At 35.5% G+C, this 19,614-nt stretch overlaps 1 protein-coding gene across 2 annotated transcripts in view; it reads left to right on the forward strand.

Moving 5' to 3' along the window:
* Positions 1-19,614, forward strand: part of SNF4Agamma (SNF4/AMP-activated protein kinase gamma subunit) — a 924,355-nt gene that overhangs the window by 777,315 nt on the left and 127,426 nt on the right. The window lies entirely within an intron of this gene.

Raw genomic sequence — 19,614 nt, forward strand, 5'->3', positions numbered from 1 at the left:
AATCATTCAGTCGTATAAAAGAGTAATTTTTAACTCGTTGAATCAATTTCCTGTCCTACTAATTTTTAACAATATGTAGTGTTGTCTCTTCAACTATAAAAGTTATTATATGGGAATGCATATACGTGTAATGTTAAATTGAAAATTCTGTTCTTCAAATTAATATAGGAGTTAGGCCTCTTCAGTAATACTGTTAGAAGACTATACCTTCCCCTCCGAAAATATCCGTTCCCCTTCGAAATTTGTCGCCTGTGGTTATTTTTCAGTGTTCTTTCTTTTGTCCTGTATGAGATACGGAAAGTAACATTTTATAATATTAAGCCAAATTTCTTCTCCCACTCTCTGCTTCCGCCTTTATGCTTACTGAAGAACGTAATCTCGTGTACGTAAACTCTCAACATTTTCTTTCTTTAATATTAACAGACGTGAAAATTTGACAGAAAATATTTTGATTTTCTCAACATCAAGCTTGATAATTTTAATTAAAAACGATTCAAAATCGATATTGCTCTTTCTTTTTTCGTTTTTTTTTTTTTTTTTAAATAACGATTTTAATTATTGGAAAATACCTCCATAAATTTTGCGTGGCCAGAGATTGTGCATTGTTTGGGTATACCGCATGAAGCTGCTTCTCAGATTCTACTAGTTCCGTGGTGACATAACAGATGGCGCGCGGTGTATTTCGGTTTGCAAAATGCTCCTGCAAGTGTTGCTAACTAAACTAAATATTCTCTTTTTGCTTAAAATTAAAAAGGCATATAAAATCACACATTTAAAAATGTTTATGGTATGATTGTTTCGAAAGTATAACAAAATATATATCATTGTAATGGATATTTTCTTTTTGAACCAAAGCTGTAATTCAATGATACCATCGTGTAGGACTAGTTTTCAATATATCACGTACCAAAAATTTCAGAAAAAAAAATGTTATGGAGATGTAAAGCTTTAAACAGTGCAAAAATGCACTCCTTACGTCACGGCATAAAAACAACCTGTGTTGGCGTGATATTATTCTTATATTAATGCTATAACAATCGTATTATATAGCGTCTGTATTGTTTTTACTATATTTTCACAAGAAAAATACTTTGTGATCACCGCAGTAGGGAGTTGAAGAAAGCTATAGCAAACAGAGCCAGACAGATGGTTAGGCTTTCGAAAAAAAAGTCATGAACAAGAGCAAAAATTTTCTTCTGGCCTAGGCACCATAATAGAAATATAATTTGATGTTTTGTTTTGAAATTATCTAAGCGCCAGACTCGCGTTTCCAGTCGGTATGGGTACATTGCGCCCTGCATTTTTCGAACTTAATAAAAATGAGATGAAATCTTTGAGTTTTATTTCCCACGATTATGCTTTGTAGGCTAAAGAAAACGGCGATGAGAAATGAATGAAATGGTAGAATGAAGAAAGTGGGAGGAAACGGGAAAACCCTGAGATTACCAACACACACGGTGTTTGTTCTCCACAGACTCCACTTGGCGCGAGCTGGAATCGAACCAAGGACCCCACGCACCAGAGGTGAACACTTTACCACTGAGTCACCGCGGCCCCTCGAGATTAACAAGATGAATATTAGCAGAAATTCATACTGTGTTTCATGTGTTATTACTCTGAAATTTCAACTTCTTTTCAACAACCTCCTTCACACGACCTATTGTTCTAAGCGTATGGGCATATTCATTTCATATTCGTTTCTCTCATCAGCTCTTGCGTGTGAGTAATGTGTGGTCTATGATAGTACATATGAGAAAGATTAGATTTTTAAAGTATTTCGTTTTGTGCGTTTTCTGAGGTGCAAAAGGGAAAAAAGCCATAAAAGCAAATGTTTGGAAAGTTCAACCCTTTTAAGTTTCATAAGTGTAAGTTGGATTCCCTTATATTGCTTCATTCACTGGAACCGAATATTGTGTCTATTACTCGTCATGACATTTCACAAACGTTCGTAGTCATGGAACACGGTGGATCAGTAGTGAAGCACTCACCTCTGGTCCGAGGGTACCTGGATCAGCCCCAGGCCATGTGAGTTTGCGGTGGACAATATCGTGTCTCTGGGCTTCCTTGCGGTTCTGGCGTTTCCTCTCACAGACCATTACACCAATATCTTTATGATAAATCACTTTTATTAATTATCCATTTCTCTCTGTGCACAGGGCATAAACGTGGGATGTGAAACTTTAATTTAATTTTATTCAGTAATAAGCCTATTGGAACTAGTTTTATCATTGCTGTGCTGTCATATATGTTTATTTGTTCATTTAAATGTTCACTCATGTGTTCAAAACATTTTAGTCGGTCTGTAAATGTTCACTTGGATTAATATAAACAATTTACGAGTGTGTTCCGTAGTGTAAATAAAACAACGATAAGCGCAAAATTGTGGTGAAATAATTTTGTTAATGTGTAAAATAGTTCGATACTATCAATTGAAAATTCTCAGAAAGCTCATGCACATAATTATCATCTTAAGTTTGTGCGTCCTAATATTGCTTTCTTGTGGGTAAATTTCCTTGAGTTTCCCCCTGAACGCTTTCCTATCGAATGTATGACGAACTTGCATACCAGAAATTAGCATTTTACTATGAAATCAATGTTCTTTTACATCGTTGATTTTTCTTAAGAATGAGTAAAATTCGCTTCGTAAGGTCAGTTGGTGATACAAAAAGGAGGACATTAATTAGCGTATTAACTCAGACTGCAGCCAATGACCTTTTTACATATAAGTATTAAATAAAATTATCACAACAGCTGTATACGTGTAGCTTACATTACAGCTTTCAAAAGAACTGCAAGATTTTGTTATACTGCTAAGGAAAGTAACACTAGTTACACTTTTTAAAGGATTTAATAAATTCAATGCATTGCATTTATTACTTATTAATACGTCACTAGTATATATTAGATACTTTGTTGTTTAATCTTGAAAATTAGTACATTACAACCTTGTTCTTAGTTATTATAAACAAAGATACAATGGGTTGTTTTTCAAAGAAACCTTAAATCTATTCCCCTTTTATTCTTCGTTTTATTAGCAATGTCGTATCATCATCATCATCATCATCATAGGTATTCTGCCATCATTAGCAGGTCACTTGCCGCAACTGAAAAGTTTCTATGCTCTACGGTCTTCAACTAGCCTCTTCGTCTTCACGTACATTTTTTCTGTTTTGATACTGTCCATCAACTGTAGTCTCCTTCGCCTCCTTCCTTTCTTTCCTGCCACCGTACCTGCTGGTACGTCCCTCATGATACGTTCCTTCTTAGCCAATGTCTCAGCCAGTTTCTTTTCTTCCCAGAAATATCTAAAATTGTTATTTTCTCCTTCACAATTTCTAATGCTTTCTCATTCGTTTTCCGCTCGACCCAACTAATTCTCTCCATTCTTCTCCACACCCACATTTCGAAAGCTTCCAATCGTGTTTCATCATTTTTGCGTAATGTCAATGTTTTTGCCCCATACATCACAACACTCTACACAAATAATTTTATGAATCTCTTTATTCAAGGTCCCACTTCACAGATTTTTCTTCCTCCTAAATGTTTCTTTCGCCATTCCTATCTTTGCTTTTATTTCACGTTCGCACTTCATATCATATCGCACTAATAATACTATCCAGGTATCATAATGTCCATGAGTTACCTGTTCTATTTTCTCCTCTCCTACTTCTATATTTGACACTGACCGCTTCGTTCCAATCACCCTGGCTTTTGTCTTTCTAACATTTATTTTTATCCCATATTCTTCACAGCCCATATTCCCATATTCTTCACACACACACACACACACACACACACACACACACACATATATATATATATATATATATATATATATATATATATATATATAATATAATTCTACCTTCTACCGAAATGCTGTCTTCATCATGTAAGCTCTTTTTCACAATCTCTTCTAAATAATGTTGACAAGAGACAGCATACCCTATCAAACACTCTTTTTCAAGGCATGAAAAACATGCATCGTTAGTCTCTAAACGGTTTCCCAACTGTGCTGCGCAGACAGTTTTCCATGAACCGACAGGTGACGTTCAAACATGGCGGTCAGTGTTTTAAGTCCACAAGTAACACACAGAAATTCAGTTGCAAATTTCGGTTAGCTAGAATCGATGCATGAGTGAAAAAAAATGTTTTCCGTAATTAGCTATCTCTAAAGTATTTTATAGTGTAATAATAAAAAACGATCAGTGGAAATGTCCAATGCAGTGTATACTTTCTTCTTCTTCTTCTTCTTTTATATAGAGATTTCCCGCTTATATCGGAGAATTAAGTCTTTCGTAATTAATTCTTAACTTTCGGTCAACAGTTATGTTTGTTAGTATTTACTAAGCTGTAAACAATCATATAGAATGTGAGATTTAATTTGAAGAACAATTAATATTGTTACCAATAACGGGATAACATGTGGTGAAAATTGCTCTACGTATATACAAACGCAATTATTTTGACGCTTCAGACGCTAAAATCACTGGAAACTATAAATTAGATTTAAGCAAACAACTTCATACCGTCACCTATTTACAGCAGTATACCAAGAATAAATAATGTTTAGCCACATTTTTCTCATTTAAGTATGTAACGGACTGTTATGGCACTTAGTAGTTCTTTTCTCTTGCAGCGGTGTATGGAATGTTCGGCTGTTTCAAAATTTTCGTTCACATCCTGAGTGATATGCAACTAAAGTTTCTTTTAATCAAGTTGGGTTGCATACAGCAAGGGGTTGTACATTTGAAATTAAAACCATTACAGATAAAATATCTTCTTAAACTGTTGAGGTCACATGTGTGAACAGTGGACTGTTTTTTCTCCCTAATTAAATCTAATAAAGTTTCCAGATATTTCTAAATCTTAGTTTATTATGAGAAAATTCAATATGAGAAGAATAGCCGAATCAGGATTCAGAAGAATTGACACAGAATCTGTTTTTTCGTTCAAAAATATACATGCATTGAATAGATATGGAAGCAGTGCTTCTGTATGACCCTCTGTGTCTCCCTATGGGTTTCATGAGTTCTGTAATTATGTAGATATTATCGTACGTTTAGTGCATATTTTGTGGATTACGTATGCAGTATATATCAGCATTTTGTTAGTTGCTTCCAGTTTAGTTGATTCCAAACTACTTTTTATTCTTTTTTTTTTTTTTTTAATTTTCTGAGCCATATTGGAGATTTGCATTAATTCATGAGACAAATACATGCTGATAAGTTCTTAAGCTTAAACTGCACGTCAATGATCCTTTGGAAGTTATTTTTAAGGCTTATAACCGAGCATTGTTTTATAAATACCTGCGGAACAACATTTGTAAGTTGTAGAAATGTTCCAGTTTGGTGTTCAGTTTGAGGATATACCATACAAATGGGATAATGTCGAAGGCGCTAATGAGTATTTAAAATACAGCGGAAACCTCACAAAGGGGGAGATGAAATGGTACCTAGTGTCACATTGTGTAGGCTCTAAATTGATTGATTTTGTGTGAGTTTGTGTGTGTCAGCAGCAAGGCTATAAAACGAGAAATACAGTTTTAAGTGGGATTTTAAGTGTTGTAGTGCGTTTAATGCGAAAATCATATTCACGAAGAAATTAAATGTCGACTAAAAGCAGGGAATTCGTGTTACTATTCGGTTCAAAATCTCTTGTCGTCGCGAATTCTGTCGAGGAATTTGAAGCTTAAAATGTATAAAACGATAATCATGCCTGTTGTTCTGTATGGTTGCGAAACATGGTCGCTTACTCTGAGGGAAGAACATAGACTGAAAGTATTTGAGAACAGGATCCTGAGAAGAATATTCTGACCCAAGAGGAACGAGAATGGGGAATGGCGGAAGCTTCATAATGAGGAACTACATAGTTTATACGGTTTACCCAACATTGTTAGGGTCGTCAAGTCTAGGAGGCTTAGGTGGGCAGGTCATGTAGCTAGAATGGAAGAAAGTAGAAACGCTTTCAAAGTCTTGACCGGTAGACCCATAGGAAAACGACCATTAGGAAGACCTAGGCGCAGATGGGAGGATAATATTAAGATGGATCTCGCAGAGATAGGAATACAAAGTAGAAACTGGATCCAATTAGCTAAGGATAGAAGTCAGTGGAGAGCTTTTGTGAACGCGGCACTGAACCTCCGGGTTCCATAGGCCATAGAGTTAGTTAGTTAGTTAGTTAGTTAGTGCGTTTAATGCTTTCCCACCGGGCAATCGATTCCGGATTCTTTGCACTAAACACGTGTTTCAACCGCTAGGTGAATGGGCAGGAACTAGAGGTAGAACTAGCACTTATTTATTGCATTCATAGAAAACCTGTCCTATTACCTAATTAGTGTTCAAATTTATTGTATAATATATTGTCACTTCACTTTTATACACGGTAAGACAGCAGAAATGTTCCATTAATTTGAAAGAATATTTTTATTTAATCTTTGTATCACATTCGTCCATACTTTTGAAAACTTACAATTGTTAATATAGGTTTTATTGTCCGCTCCGATTATTAGAAAGCTCGAAAGAAGTTCACTGAAGACTTTTTAAAAAGTATTTTTAATATTTTTAATATATACATAAGGACAGCATTTCATGTAACGTTCTTTCTTGCTTAAGGTCTACTGTATGAAGGTTCAGTGGAGTGAATTGCAATTTTCAGTTCTAGACAAATAGCCAGTTTTCACTAATAATAATAATAATAATAATAATAATAATAATAATAATAATAATAATAATAATAATAATAATAATAATAATAATAATAATAATAATAAAAACACCATTTGCACTTTGAGGTAGGGGCTACTTGAACGTTTATTTTATGTATTTTCTGCGCCGTTTGTTTTGTTAGTTTTATTCTATTAACACATTAAGCTCTCACAGTCAGTATGTTTGTACTTGAGGCATATAGCACTCACCTTTATTGCGAAGGGTTCTTGGTACGATTCTAGAACTATGTCCATTTGTGGTGGATAGCGTTATATCTATGTTTGTTTTAGTTGTCCCACTTCCTTTTTCTTTTCATACTCTCAATTTTCCCATAGTCATTTACTTTTGTTAATATCTGTATCACCTCTTTACCCTAGAAGGACATAATCATGATATGTTAAATTAAAAGTTCATTTTATTTAGCTTCATTTACATCAGTTTAAAAGTATCAAGAGCCATTTTGTAAATAAAAAAGAAGGAAACAATAAATAAATAAATAAATAAATAAAGCTACGTAGATAGTGAGAGTGTACTTATATACAAATGTTTAAACATTTAATAATTGAAACTTACAACGCTTCATTTGTTTTACTTATATATTTGTTTAACTGTTACTATATTTGTTTAACTTTTTATGAAGTAAGGTTTTACGAAGCATTCAGTGTTTTGCCTAATACGCAATTAATTAAATGTTTAATAAAAACACACACACACACACAATTTTAGTTTAACGCTCCACGTCATCTTTTAGGTTAAAGGTGATGGATGAGTGATGAAAATTAATGGTTGTGAAATTATTTTTTTTTAATGCTCTCTAGCAGGAGTCGAATCCAGAATCACATGCACGAAAGATACATGCTGTAGCCACTAGACAGTTTCTTTTTTTAAGTGAACGTTTATACATTTGTATATTAGTGAACGTTAAAATATCTTATGGATGAAATGAAATCTTAATTTTTCTTAATGCACTCTTAATGTAAATCTTAATGTACTATTTAAGCTACCCGAGACGAATGATTAAGAAAGAAATTAATTATGGAAGAATTGATAGTAAAATGAGAATACAAAAGGAAACTAGATAACCTCAAGAATATGCACGGAAACGATTTTATTCACCTCGATCTCGTATCGGCTGGGATCGATGACGGACTCCTCGTACCCCAGATGAAAGTTTTTTTAAAAAATTTTTATCACTGATCCACTGTTTTTTCATTGTGTTTAAAAATATTTTTTTGAAATCATTGGATAATTTGAGCTTATCAGATTATTTTTTAAAATTTATCAGATTCAAATTGATGTCTCGACAGAAGGCGTAACTTTTTGAAGCTTGCCTTTTTATATTGGTAATGGAGTATTTTACTATTTTTTTTTTTAAATTGAAAACTGTAATTTTGCATCCTTTGCACATTGCTTTTAGTTAATTTTCTTTTAAAATTTTACTCACTTTTTCAGTAATAATTTTACTGCCTTCATACCATATTATAATTTATCAATGTTTATGTTTGTTCATGATCGTGTGTTCTCAGAAAAAAAATTAAAACCTTATAAATCACCTAAAATGTAAGAAAATGTACATAATAGTAAAAAAAAATGACAATCACTACAGAAGAGACGGTGTAACGGTCTTTGACGTGGTCCTGTAATCCAACTCTCGTGAAATGAAATCTTTAAGTTTTACGTCCCACGCTTATGCCGTGTAAGCTAAAGAAGACAGCAATGATGAGAAATGAATTAAATGGTAGAATGTAGAAAGTGGGAGGAAACAGGAGAACCCTGAGCAATCCCATGCACACGGTGTTTGTTCACCACAAAGTTTACTTGACATAAGCGGGGATCGAACCAGGGACCCCACGCACCAGAGGTGAACGCTCTATCACTGAGCCAGCGCGGCCTTACCAACTTTCGTGAAAGCGAATAGTATGATGAGGAACATCCTATATACCCTACTCTGTGAGTGTATCGTGGGTAATGCTCGGTGCACCCGCCAATTGCAGCGGATTTAAGCCTCGCACGTTGTTCGGAGTCTTCACGTTAACAGTTAATCCTTTTCTTCATACCCTGAGAGCTGTATAAGGACGTAAAACTCAGCAACTTAACTCAAACATATGAGCAAAACAAAAGAACTTAGTTTATTACGCGTTTGTAAATGGGTGTTTAAGGCGCTTAAACGTTTAAATAATAATAATAAAATAATTAATCCTAAGTTCTTGTAAAATATCGAACGAAATGATAGTCGGAGAGTAAACACGACATGAACTTCGTATAAAATGTTTTGTTCCTTTCTTTATTTTTTTTTAATTATTAGAAAGGAAATTTACATTAAACGTCATGAAAGTATGAATAAAGACTTTCAATGATAGTTGTACATGAGGTACAGAAATTTGGATTGGGTGTTTCGTATTTGCACCTTAAATAGCAAAGTGAAAATGTTAATCAAATTTATACCTATTTTTTCATAATATTGTAACATAATAATGTTAAAAAAACTAACGATCTTCTACTTTTTTGCATGATTTTATGTTTACGAAATATGTATTACGAGTATAACCAGTGTTTTCAAGGTGCTTTTTATTGTTTAGCAGTATGTTGTCAAAAAGTGTGATGTTATTAAAAATTTGAGGAACGTTCATTGGGCGTGAGTTGAGAACGTTCTCGACAACTTAACGGTTGCTTTAAATTTCAGAGTTTTAAAGAATGGGTTGAAAAATCAAACTGATTGGGTTCTATGAATCATCAGGGAGTCTTAGTCTCTCTCTCTCTCTCTCTCTCTCTCTCTCTCTCTCTCTCTCTCTCTCTTTCGTGAACAAATATTACTTTAAACCCTCTTTTACTTGACAATGACAGAATGAGATCTCTTCTACTTAAGAGTAACAGGGTAAGATTAGGTAATTTGGAAAACGGTAGAAAACATTGTCTGTGTAAAAAAAAAAAAAAAAAAAAAGATTTTGGAGTCGATTTTCTCAAATTTTAGTTTTAGTTTTTTTTTTAACGAATTTCATGGTTAATATGTTCCAAGTCTTACATTCTTACGTTAAGCTGGATGTATGTTTGTATATTTACTTATGACTTTATTGTCCACTGTACAAGTCCACAGTAGAACACTTCGAAATTAATGTTGGAACATAGTTCTGTTGGAACATAGTTAGTTCTACCTATATATAGTGGCGTATTTAGGGGACTATCGGGCTCAAGCTCCCCGCTCCGAAATTAATTTGTTAGTTTTCGCATTCCACATACAACAATAATCCTTCTCACCATTTCCAAGAATTTCAGTGACTCCATGTTCTTATGCTCGTTGTTCAGAAATAATACTGTATTTGTCAAATCATTCCATGCAAGAACTGCGTTCCTTTTTCTTTCTTTCGTCCATTCTATTCTTCTGTTTTTTCTGTTTCTTTTCCTTAGTTGCTACTTATTTTTCGTTTCTCCTATCACACTTTCGACCGTTGTTAATTGTGATTCAAGTCGTTCGTCGTCGGTATCACCAAAACTAAGAGGAGCTGATAAGGGAAACTGATGATCCACACCAACGTGCACGGATATCAACATAACGGGATTTTAGTTATTATAGCAAGGGAATATTTACATCGTTTAGTTATAAAGAGAGGAAAATATTTGAATTAAAAAAAATCAAGAGGAGGGAATAAAGTAGCTGAGGAAGTTAGGTAGACTAAGAGGGTGCTTTCTTTTTCTTCTATATATAGAATAAAAGGTTAGATTCACTGCTAGAATTTTTGTGTGTATCATAAGATTCACTAGGCTGCAATTAAAATAGATTTAGTTCTCAAACTCAGGAGGCAATTGCCTCCACCCCCTGCTGCCCCGTGTTGTGCAAGTTTGAATATTAATCTCTCGAATTTAACTGAGCTGTTTTGAAGATTTCCGCTCCTTACTAATATATTGGAAAGATAGGATGCATGTGGTGACATCTATTGATTTTAATAGTAGTTCTTTAAATTTACCTTAAAATTTCGTTTTCAGCTCTTTAACTTAACATGATTCTCTATTGAAGCTAGACAAGGTACAATATCTTGAAAAGACGTGAAAAAAGTTGTTAGGGACCTGATCATACTTCAATTGTGTATCATGATTTGAATTTTTAAAAATAAATCCTAAGATTTTTTTTTCTCCCTTCTATCCTTCATGAGAAATCTTTCAGTTTAACATCCCACGATTATGCCGATGATTAAAGCAAGTGAATTATGATGGAAGAATTGGTGGAATGAAAATATGGGAGGATGCGGGAGTACTTCTAGAAGATTTACAGACACGATGTTATCCACCACGAACTTAGCTGGCTGGGAATCGAACCAGGGACCCCACGAATCAGAGGTAAGCGCTTTACCACTGGGCCACTGTGGCCCCTTCTCCCGTTTACCGTATATGCTGAAAGAGAAAGAGAGAAAAAAGTGTAAATCATGCACGAAACATATTTTAAACTTAGAACATAACAATTTTCCTTTATTATCTGAAAGTGATTTTTATTCGTATTGAAATATTTATCTTTTAGCTTCATTTCCTAAAGTTCTATCTACCTCATTCATCGAGCATCATGGGTAACAGTTTCGTGCTTCAGAGTTCTTTAATTATTTCTAAGTAGAGGAGTGTGTATGTGTGAAATATGTATATATATATGTGTGTATGTTTCTTCTCTTTTGTCTGACAAGACAATTAATTATAGCAATCGTGGGTAATAGCTTTTATTGGAATGACAGGCGTTCCATTATGTTCGTTGTAACTTGAGAGAAACTGTTCAACCTTCTGCAAAGCGTCATGTTATTGATTTTTGGTTCTCGTAAGTCTGTTATACAATACAAGCCATATGAATAACTTTTGTCTCACGGAATTTTTACATTTCAAGGTGACGACAATGGGGATTGCTTTAGAGTTTATTAACCGTATTTGTTGTACTGCTGTTAAAAATCCATTTGCTTAATTTGACTTTTTTTTTTGCCGTAAAAAATTCAAAAGGAAACCAAATTGTGTTTTCTTCAAGTCAATCGATTATTACGAGCAGAAGTTGACAGACTATTTAGTATCTTTACTTTCGTGTATCGTGCACATCTGACTCGGTAAATGATCTGTAAATCGGCTTTTTGTGAAATAGGGCTACTTTTACCGTAAACTTTGTTTTGGCCCCTTTTTCATTTGAGAATTACGGGTATGCCAACGATCATGCCTCTTTGGAAGTCTGTCAGGTCGCCCATTTTACCGCACCACTTTCACACCTCACAGGTGAACGGGTTACTGCTGATGGAAGAGGAAGGTCCACATGACACATTGAAAACAAAAAACGATCGGCAACAACCGCAACACGTGTTGTACAATGGAGGTCCAAACTTACGTGTCCTACGACCTCAAGCTGATAAATGCACACAACAAAATAGCCCAACGTGCTTACATACTTAGGCAAAAATCTTCGTTTCTTTGATTTTGTGGAGTAAGTGGCCGCCGGAACGTCACGCTGCAAGTACCAGCAACAGTCCGCCATCATGTTTTCGGTCCACCTTCCCTGATAACGTTTCCCCATAGTTTTGATATCCTGGTGAAATCGTTCACTTTCTTCTTCACTAAGGGCACCAAGATTGGAAGGAAAATAGTCTAGATGGCTGTATAGGAAGTGAAGCTTCACACTTATATTTACTCCTAACTTCTGAAATGTGGCCAACAAATTGTCAACAAGTTCCTCGTAGTCGTCCGCTTTAAAGTATCCAAGAAAGTTTATAAGAACGGCACAAAATGCATCCCATGCATCTCTTTCTGTGGGGTTCATGGTTTGTAAGAATTCTTTATGTCAACCTTATCTGGGGGCCATCAAAAATACCAGCTTTCACTTTCTTCTGTGTCAATGCAGGAAATTTCGAGCAAATGTATTTGAAGCAAGCATCATCCTGATTCAAAGCTTTTACATACTGTTTCATTAATCCCAGCTTTATGTGCAGTGGAGGAAGTAACACTTTCTTAGATCAACAAGCGGTTCGTTCTGGATGTTTTTCTCTCCCAATTCAAAGTCTACTCTGGCAGGCCACAATCTTCGTGCCCAGTGTTCATTCCTTATTTGAACCATTTACATAAGTAATATCCTCTTCAATTTTAATTGAACATGGTTTTGAATTACCTATACTTTATTTAGTATATTCTTTAATTCTTACGTCTTAATGTTCGCCAATAACTCGTAAAAATAAAATTAAACGTAACAGTGTATGTGCTGTCATTTTGTGACATCTTTTAGAACTACGTTACGATTAATGGTTCTAATGCATTAGATAAAATTTCATTTTGTGAAAATACCTGATGTGATAGAGAAAAACGGATTTCATTTTTGGATTTAGCACACTTGAATTATTAAAGAACCTCCTCCAGTCAGCAAAACTCCTCCTCCTATTAAAGAACCTCCTCCAGGTAGCCTCCAGTCAGCAAAATTGATGTAGACCAGTGTAATCAGAAGTTCAGATACATTTTGAAGACTTTTAGAACAGTTCTTATTACGCAGTGTTACGAGGCATTCTAAACTTTTTTTTTTTTTTTGTAACTGATACAACACTTTTGGACATGTTAAACAAAGATCAAAAGTCGTTTCTAAAAAATCTCCAGATCATGTTCAAACACTCATTTATTATTATTATTATTATTATTATTATTATTATTATTATTATTATTATTATTATTATTATTATTATTATTGACTGAAGATAAGTCTTACTTGTGCATATTCCTCAGGAAGTAGCATTTTGATATCTAAAACATTCTGTCATTGGAATCTATTGACGACCCTAAAAGGGGTCAGATGGGTGAAATATTCTCCATTGGCTACACCTTCCCCATTTCCCCCCTGTACACTCTCAAAACTTTAGTATTGAACAAGCAATATAGACAATTCGTTTTAGTGTTTGAAAAATAGGTAAATCAAAGCTGGTACCGTCGCTTCATTCAGAACTTAGGATTTTAGAATTTAGATTTCTGGCCTTTCGGCATCTAAGGCCATTTAGCCCTTTACGTTTTGAGGGATGACGTTCCTCGGCCAGCACACAACCCGGGGAAAGGGAAGGAAGAAAGGATGGGAGAAGGATGGAAGCGGTCTGGGACCTATAAGTTAGATACCACCCTGGCATTTGCCTGGTATGAGTGAGGAAAACCCAGGAAAACCTCATTGAGGGTGGCTGGCCTGAAAAAGCGCTTTTACACTTTTTCGACCGAGTGCCCCCACCGGGAATCGAACCCGGAACCGCTCGCCCTGAAGGCGAGAGCGTTAGCGACTACTCTACGCGGGGCCACGTCGCTTCATTCAGTCTTACTTTGTATTTGGAAAGTATGGACACAGAATTCTAGTTGTATTCAAATTCGAATTGCGAATTTGTAAAGCATAAATGGCGAAGGAATTGACCGCCTGTATTTGTAATTCTTAACCTGAGGGATGGAAAGGGCGTGAAAGACCAGTAAGGAAGTGAAGGCTACAGAAGGCAAAATAAAACTTAAATTTATTGAAAGCATCTAGTACGTTTAATCTAACCCAGAATAACACATATGAAAGACACGTATAATCAGTGAGGATCTAGCCTGGGGCCGGCGGGGCCTAGGTCCCCAGTTTTTGAGTGACAAATATAATTTAAGCTGTTATTTACATGTTTTTGAAAGTTTAAACTCATGATATACCTATCATAGTCTGGGTTCCGGCTTCTCCCCTCTCCCCTGCCAGTTTTTGCCTACTACCCGCCACTGCATATAATATAGATTAACTTATAGGTTTCCTAGATTTTACCGAGAAGCAGGGCTGGATTAACCCATCTAGAGGCCCGGGGCTAGAAAAGCCCACCTACGCCCCCCCCCCCTTAATCCAGCCCTGCCGAGAAGCCACCAGGTGATAAACGTTGGGAACCAGTACCTAAGTATAAATAAATTCTCGTGCATAATTTCTTACTACCACGTAGGTACTTATTTTGCGTATGTATTCTCAAGGTCCCTCAATGTCAGACTTAAGTGACGAGCTCCCAGACCAGGAAAGCCTAGAAATGAAAATTAAATTAAATAATAATGCGGTTGACAAATACAGGTGTATATGTTTTTTTATCATTGAGTTGGCAACACTCCCACAGAAGCCACAGTGGTGCTTTTTTTTTTGTGTATTTTTCATTCTTGTAGAAGAGGAGGGGAAAGGGGACGTTGGATAGGTTGCATTGCAATCAATGTGCGTTGCGTACAAGAGCATTTCACTCACACGAAGTCTCTTCCCGAATTCCATACAAACACCCACTATTCAACCGCTTTTCGGAGGCTGTACTGTGTATATGTATACATATATGAACGTATATATAAAGCGTATCTCGGATGCTATTTCCGATTCTACCGGTAATATAAAAAGATGCTGAAAGAAACATACCACTACTTGATATCAAACGGGAAGCACGGCGACCGGAAGTAGCGAAATATGACGTAACAGAAAAGCGCGCGCGGCTTTTACCCATCGACGACAGTAGAAGAACAGGACCCGCTTGCACGGGCCTTTCTGGTTGGAGGCTCGGAATCGATTCGAATCGGCAGTGCAAGAGAGAATGTACGCTGGGATTACTGTAAAACCTGAGAGCCGGCCATAGAACATTTAACAGCCGTGTACTTCTACGCATAACAAGCTCATGTTTGCTTGGAGAAAACTACAGGATGTTGCAATGTTATCGAGGAAAGCTGTCGTTAACATATGTAACACATGAAAGTGCGTGTGTTATTTTTAATGTGAAATAATTACGATAATAATAGTAATAATATGTAAAAGGTTTTATTTTGTGCACAGTGCGTGAAGGTGAAACATTCGTTCCAGAAGGAAAAGAAAAAAAAAACCATTGTGCCATACAGTTGTTTTGTTATCCATTGTATTTATAATTAAGGAGAGCAGTGTTAATGAAACTAAAAGGGGAAGGGGAATATATTTTTAATTCATGTGTAACGTGTACATGTTGTTTATACATGAACGCAGTGGGGAGGGGAAAAACAGGCCACCACCCCCTTTCCTTGTTACTACGAAACAACCGACATTTTCTGTTCTATCCCCCATACTCTCCATAGCAACACAAACCAAGTCTTACAACTTCAGTCAGCTGGTGCTGTTGTATAAGTGACAAAAAAATCATTCTGTCTCAGAGGTTTACTTGTCTCGTAGTGTGGTAGTGGGTTTATAGGTACAGGAGTGAATTCTTGCGACATGCCATTACCAAGTTTTGTTTGACAACTCAAGAATTTAAAGCGTTAAAAAAAAAAAAAAAAAAAAAGTGGCATTTAATGTAAAGTAATCTACGTCAGTCGAGAAACCTGAGAAGGGAAAACCAAAAAAATGTTTCTTTAATTAGCTATCTAATTAAGCAGTCGCTCTTGGCAGTGTGTCTATGTGTGGCCGTATATTTACTTTTTGTTGTTGATACGTACGTATCTTATGGTGTTTCGCCGCACCCCGCCTCCTGACCAGGGGAACACCGCCAAGGTTTTTGCCAACTGGTACTCACGGATAGCGGCCAATGTCAAACGGAAGCATGGACTTTTGTCACCGCGAGCTCTGCTTAAAAAAGCATTGGTATGTACATTATTAATACTATTACTATTACTATTATCATTATTATGCCCGTCTAACTTTTCATACTTTAAGTTTTCTGTCGCAATTTTCCCGTGTAGATTTTTAGTATTTAAAATGTATGAAATACTTAACGAAATATTATGAAATGCATTAGGTGCTGACTTGGAGATTTTATGCTCTGATAAGCGATTATTTCAGCTTAATTTATAACATTATACACTTCGAAAAACTTATTATTGAACACTAGTTAGTCAAGTGGTTAATGCTGTGCTTTCTTTGCACGTAGTCCCGTGTTTGATTCCAGGTGTATTTTAGCTCGGATATAAATCCGACTAATGGTTCCAATTCCTTTTATGTATAAATGGTAGGTCTGGTCTCATTTAGGCTGAGTGCTGAAAAGGGACGTTAAAGTCCAATAACGTAAACAATCAATCAATCAAAACGTGTCACTGATCACCATTTAATATCTGGAAGTCACCATTGTAATTCAGAGCACTCTAAAGGTATATCTAAACTGTTCAGAAAACATAGGTCAGAGCACTTAAGATTTTGAAAAATTAAAGAATAAAAATGACCAAAACTGAGCCGGTGGATGTGAAGAGTGCTCATAAGTGTTTAATTAAGGCATTTTCTCTCTTACACACAGAAATTAAGCTAAGCAATTATTCTCCAAGAGGAAACCTAAGCATGAAGAATATTATATAACAACCCTAAAGGTTTTTTTTAATGATACAATGCTGCACTGCAATAAATAAATAAATAAGTGTTTGGAGAGCTTTCAGAAACGACTTTTTTTGGCCATTGTTTCTCATGTCCTACAGCTACATTAAAAAAAAAAACTATTTTTAGACACGGACACTTTACACATTTTTGACACTCTTTGAACGCCTCCAGATTACACATATTCACCCCTTTTAGGTACTGTGTTGTCCAAGTATGTCCTAGATGTATCTGGAAAATCTGTCATTCATTTATTTTCGAACTGTTGTCGAGAAGTGTTTTAAATGTTATACTAGATACTTTTTTTTTTTTAATTAACACTTTTGGACATGGAATTGCTTCACCACATCTTACACACATTCACCACAGACAACACACAATCTCATAAATGAAGCAAAAAAAAAAAAAAAAAAAAAGTGATCTTGGCCCATTTTAGTAAAATGGCTACTATTAGCACTTCCAGAAATAATATAGTATATTTCTTAAGGCTTTAATTTGTGTCAAATGTTGTCACTTAATATAATTTGTGAAGCATGAAATAACCTCACCAAAAGAAGCTGCTTCCCGCTGCTTCATCATTGCAACAAAATATATTTCTCTAAGATTGAGCATAACTAACCTGGGCCCTGCTTCAGTAAAACACCTGTGGCTTTTAGAAGTAATAATTGTTCTTTTAAATTCTAGGGATTCATGCTTCATGTTTCATATTCTAAAAATGAAATCTTTCAGTTTAACGTCTTGTAATTATCAGGGGCGGATCCAGGACCGACCTCTGAGGAAGGGGGGCGGTGGGTTGTCATACTGCTACTTAGATCTACTTTTAAGAGCTTCAAACTCTGGGATGGGTTTTATTTATATATATATATATATAAAAATAAGAAAGTTTCCTCTTCTGGGGGGAGGCAATTGCCCCGATCGCCTCCCCCTGGATCCGCCACTGGTGATTATGCACTTCAGGCTGGGGGAGACGGATGAATTAAGTGAATGATGATGCAAAAGTTGGTGGAAAGAGAATGTGGAAGGAAACGGAAGTACCCCCGAGAAAACTCACGGACACGGTTGTCCACCACAAATTTACTTGGCCGGGGATTGAACCAGGACCCCATATATCAGAGATAAGTGCTCTACCACTGAGCCACTGTGCCCCCATTTCAAATTCTAATAAGGGGGGGGCAAAATATTAATGCTTGTTGCACAAGAAAAGTTCTAAGTTACGGCGCTGAAGTCTTCTAACAGTCCTTAATATAAGCTGCTTTAAAGTATTTCAAAATGTATCTGAACTTTTGATGTATGTAATGAGTATACAAGCAGAAACGACTTGTAAACAGTAATGTGTACGTGTTCTAACGCTGTTTATAAGTCATTTCTGCACCCGTATATAGACATTCAGGTACATGTTGAACACTTTAAGGTCAATTCCTAGTAATCACTGATAGGAGGCATTCTAGACATTTGTTGTTCACTAGTAGAAACTTCTGGACGTTTTTGGACGTGTTAAAACAGTGACCAAAAGTCGTTTCTAAAAACTGTCCAAATCATATTCACATCTTGACTTAATTTCTGTAGTGTTCTATATTCTTGATAACTGCCAATGCAGATTAAAACTTGGAATAGATTAAAAAAAAAAATAATCTATGAATTCCAAGTCGTCAGCATAAGCCAAATTGTTTATGTAACTGAATTTACGAGCTGAAGAAAATTTCAATCTAAAATTGGTTTGGGAATTAATCACGAATACCTTCACATCAGAGTTCTTAAAACATTGCATTAAACATGTATAACGTACTACAGAAACTGCATTGAGCCAAAAATATATAGAAAGTTAGAAAATCATATTTACTTCTACCTGGGACAAAAGATTCGTTTGGTTGGTTGATATAGAGACGGGAATTTATAACTTAACCCCTTTCTGCATGATTTTTTTTCTTTTAGCGAAAAAATAATAATCAGTATTGGAAATTATCATATGGGAACTTGAAAAATGAATTAAAACTTGAATTTTAGCTTTTTCACTTAATTCCGATGAGAAATAAGTAAGTGCCATATATGACACACTTACATCTCTCAAAGAACATGCCAGATGACACTAAAATCTCTTATTCGTACACGTCAATATCTCATACAGCAGACAAAACAGTCATTTGATGCCTCTGATAAATCACAAAAAAACTAAAGTGAAAAAATGGTATGTGCCATATATGGCACGGCATGCGGTAAAGGATTAACGTGTTATGTGAAACTGATTGGGGCTCCACTAGAAATCGAACCCGCAATATCTCGCATCAAAGTGACCAATCATTTAGCCACAAGGAAGCCTAAGAGATGGCTGTAGATTTTAGCATTGAAGAAGAAATTAATATATATACGTCATGTTAGAAAGCTAGATTGGAATGTGTTCCTTCGTATTAAAAAAGTAACATGTCTATGTGTGTGTCTGAGGTGATAACATTTCAGTGAATGTATGGTACCTCTTTTGATACGTAGATCGATGGAGTGTGAACTAACAAAATCAGATATTTACCTTCTACAGACCACACGACAGAGGATGGAGGGATATAGAGGCATATATTTTTATATACTAAGAATTACCCCCGAAGGTAGTTCTGAAAAATGACAAGTAATAGAATT

Source organism: Thermobia domestica, chromosome 13 (genome assembly GCF_964235325.1).
Source record: "Thermobia domestica chromosome 13, izTheDome1.hap1.1, whole genome shotgun sequence".
Classification (NCBI taxonomy): Eukaryota; Metazoa; Arthropoda; class Insecta; order Zygentoma; family Lepismatidae; genus Thermobia; species Thermobia domestica.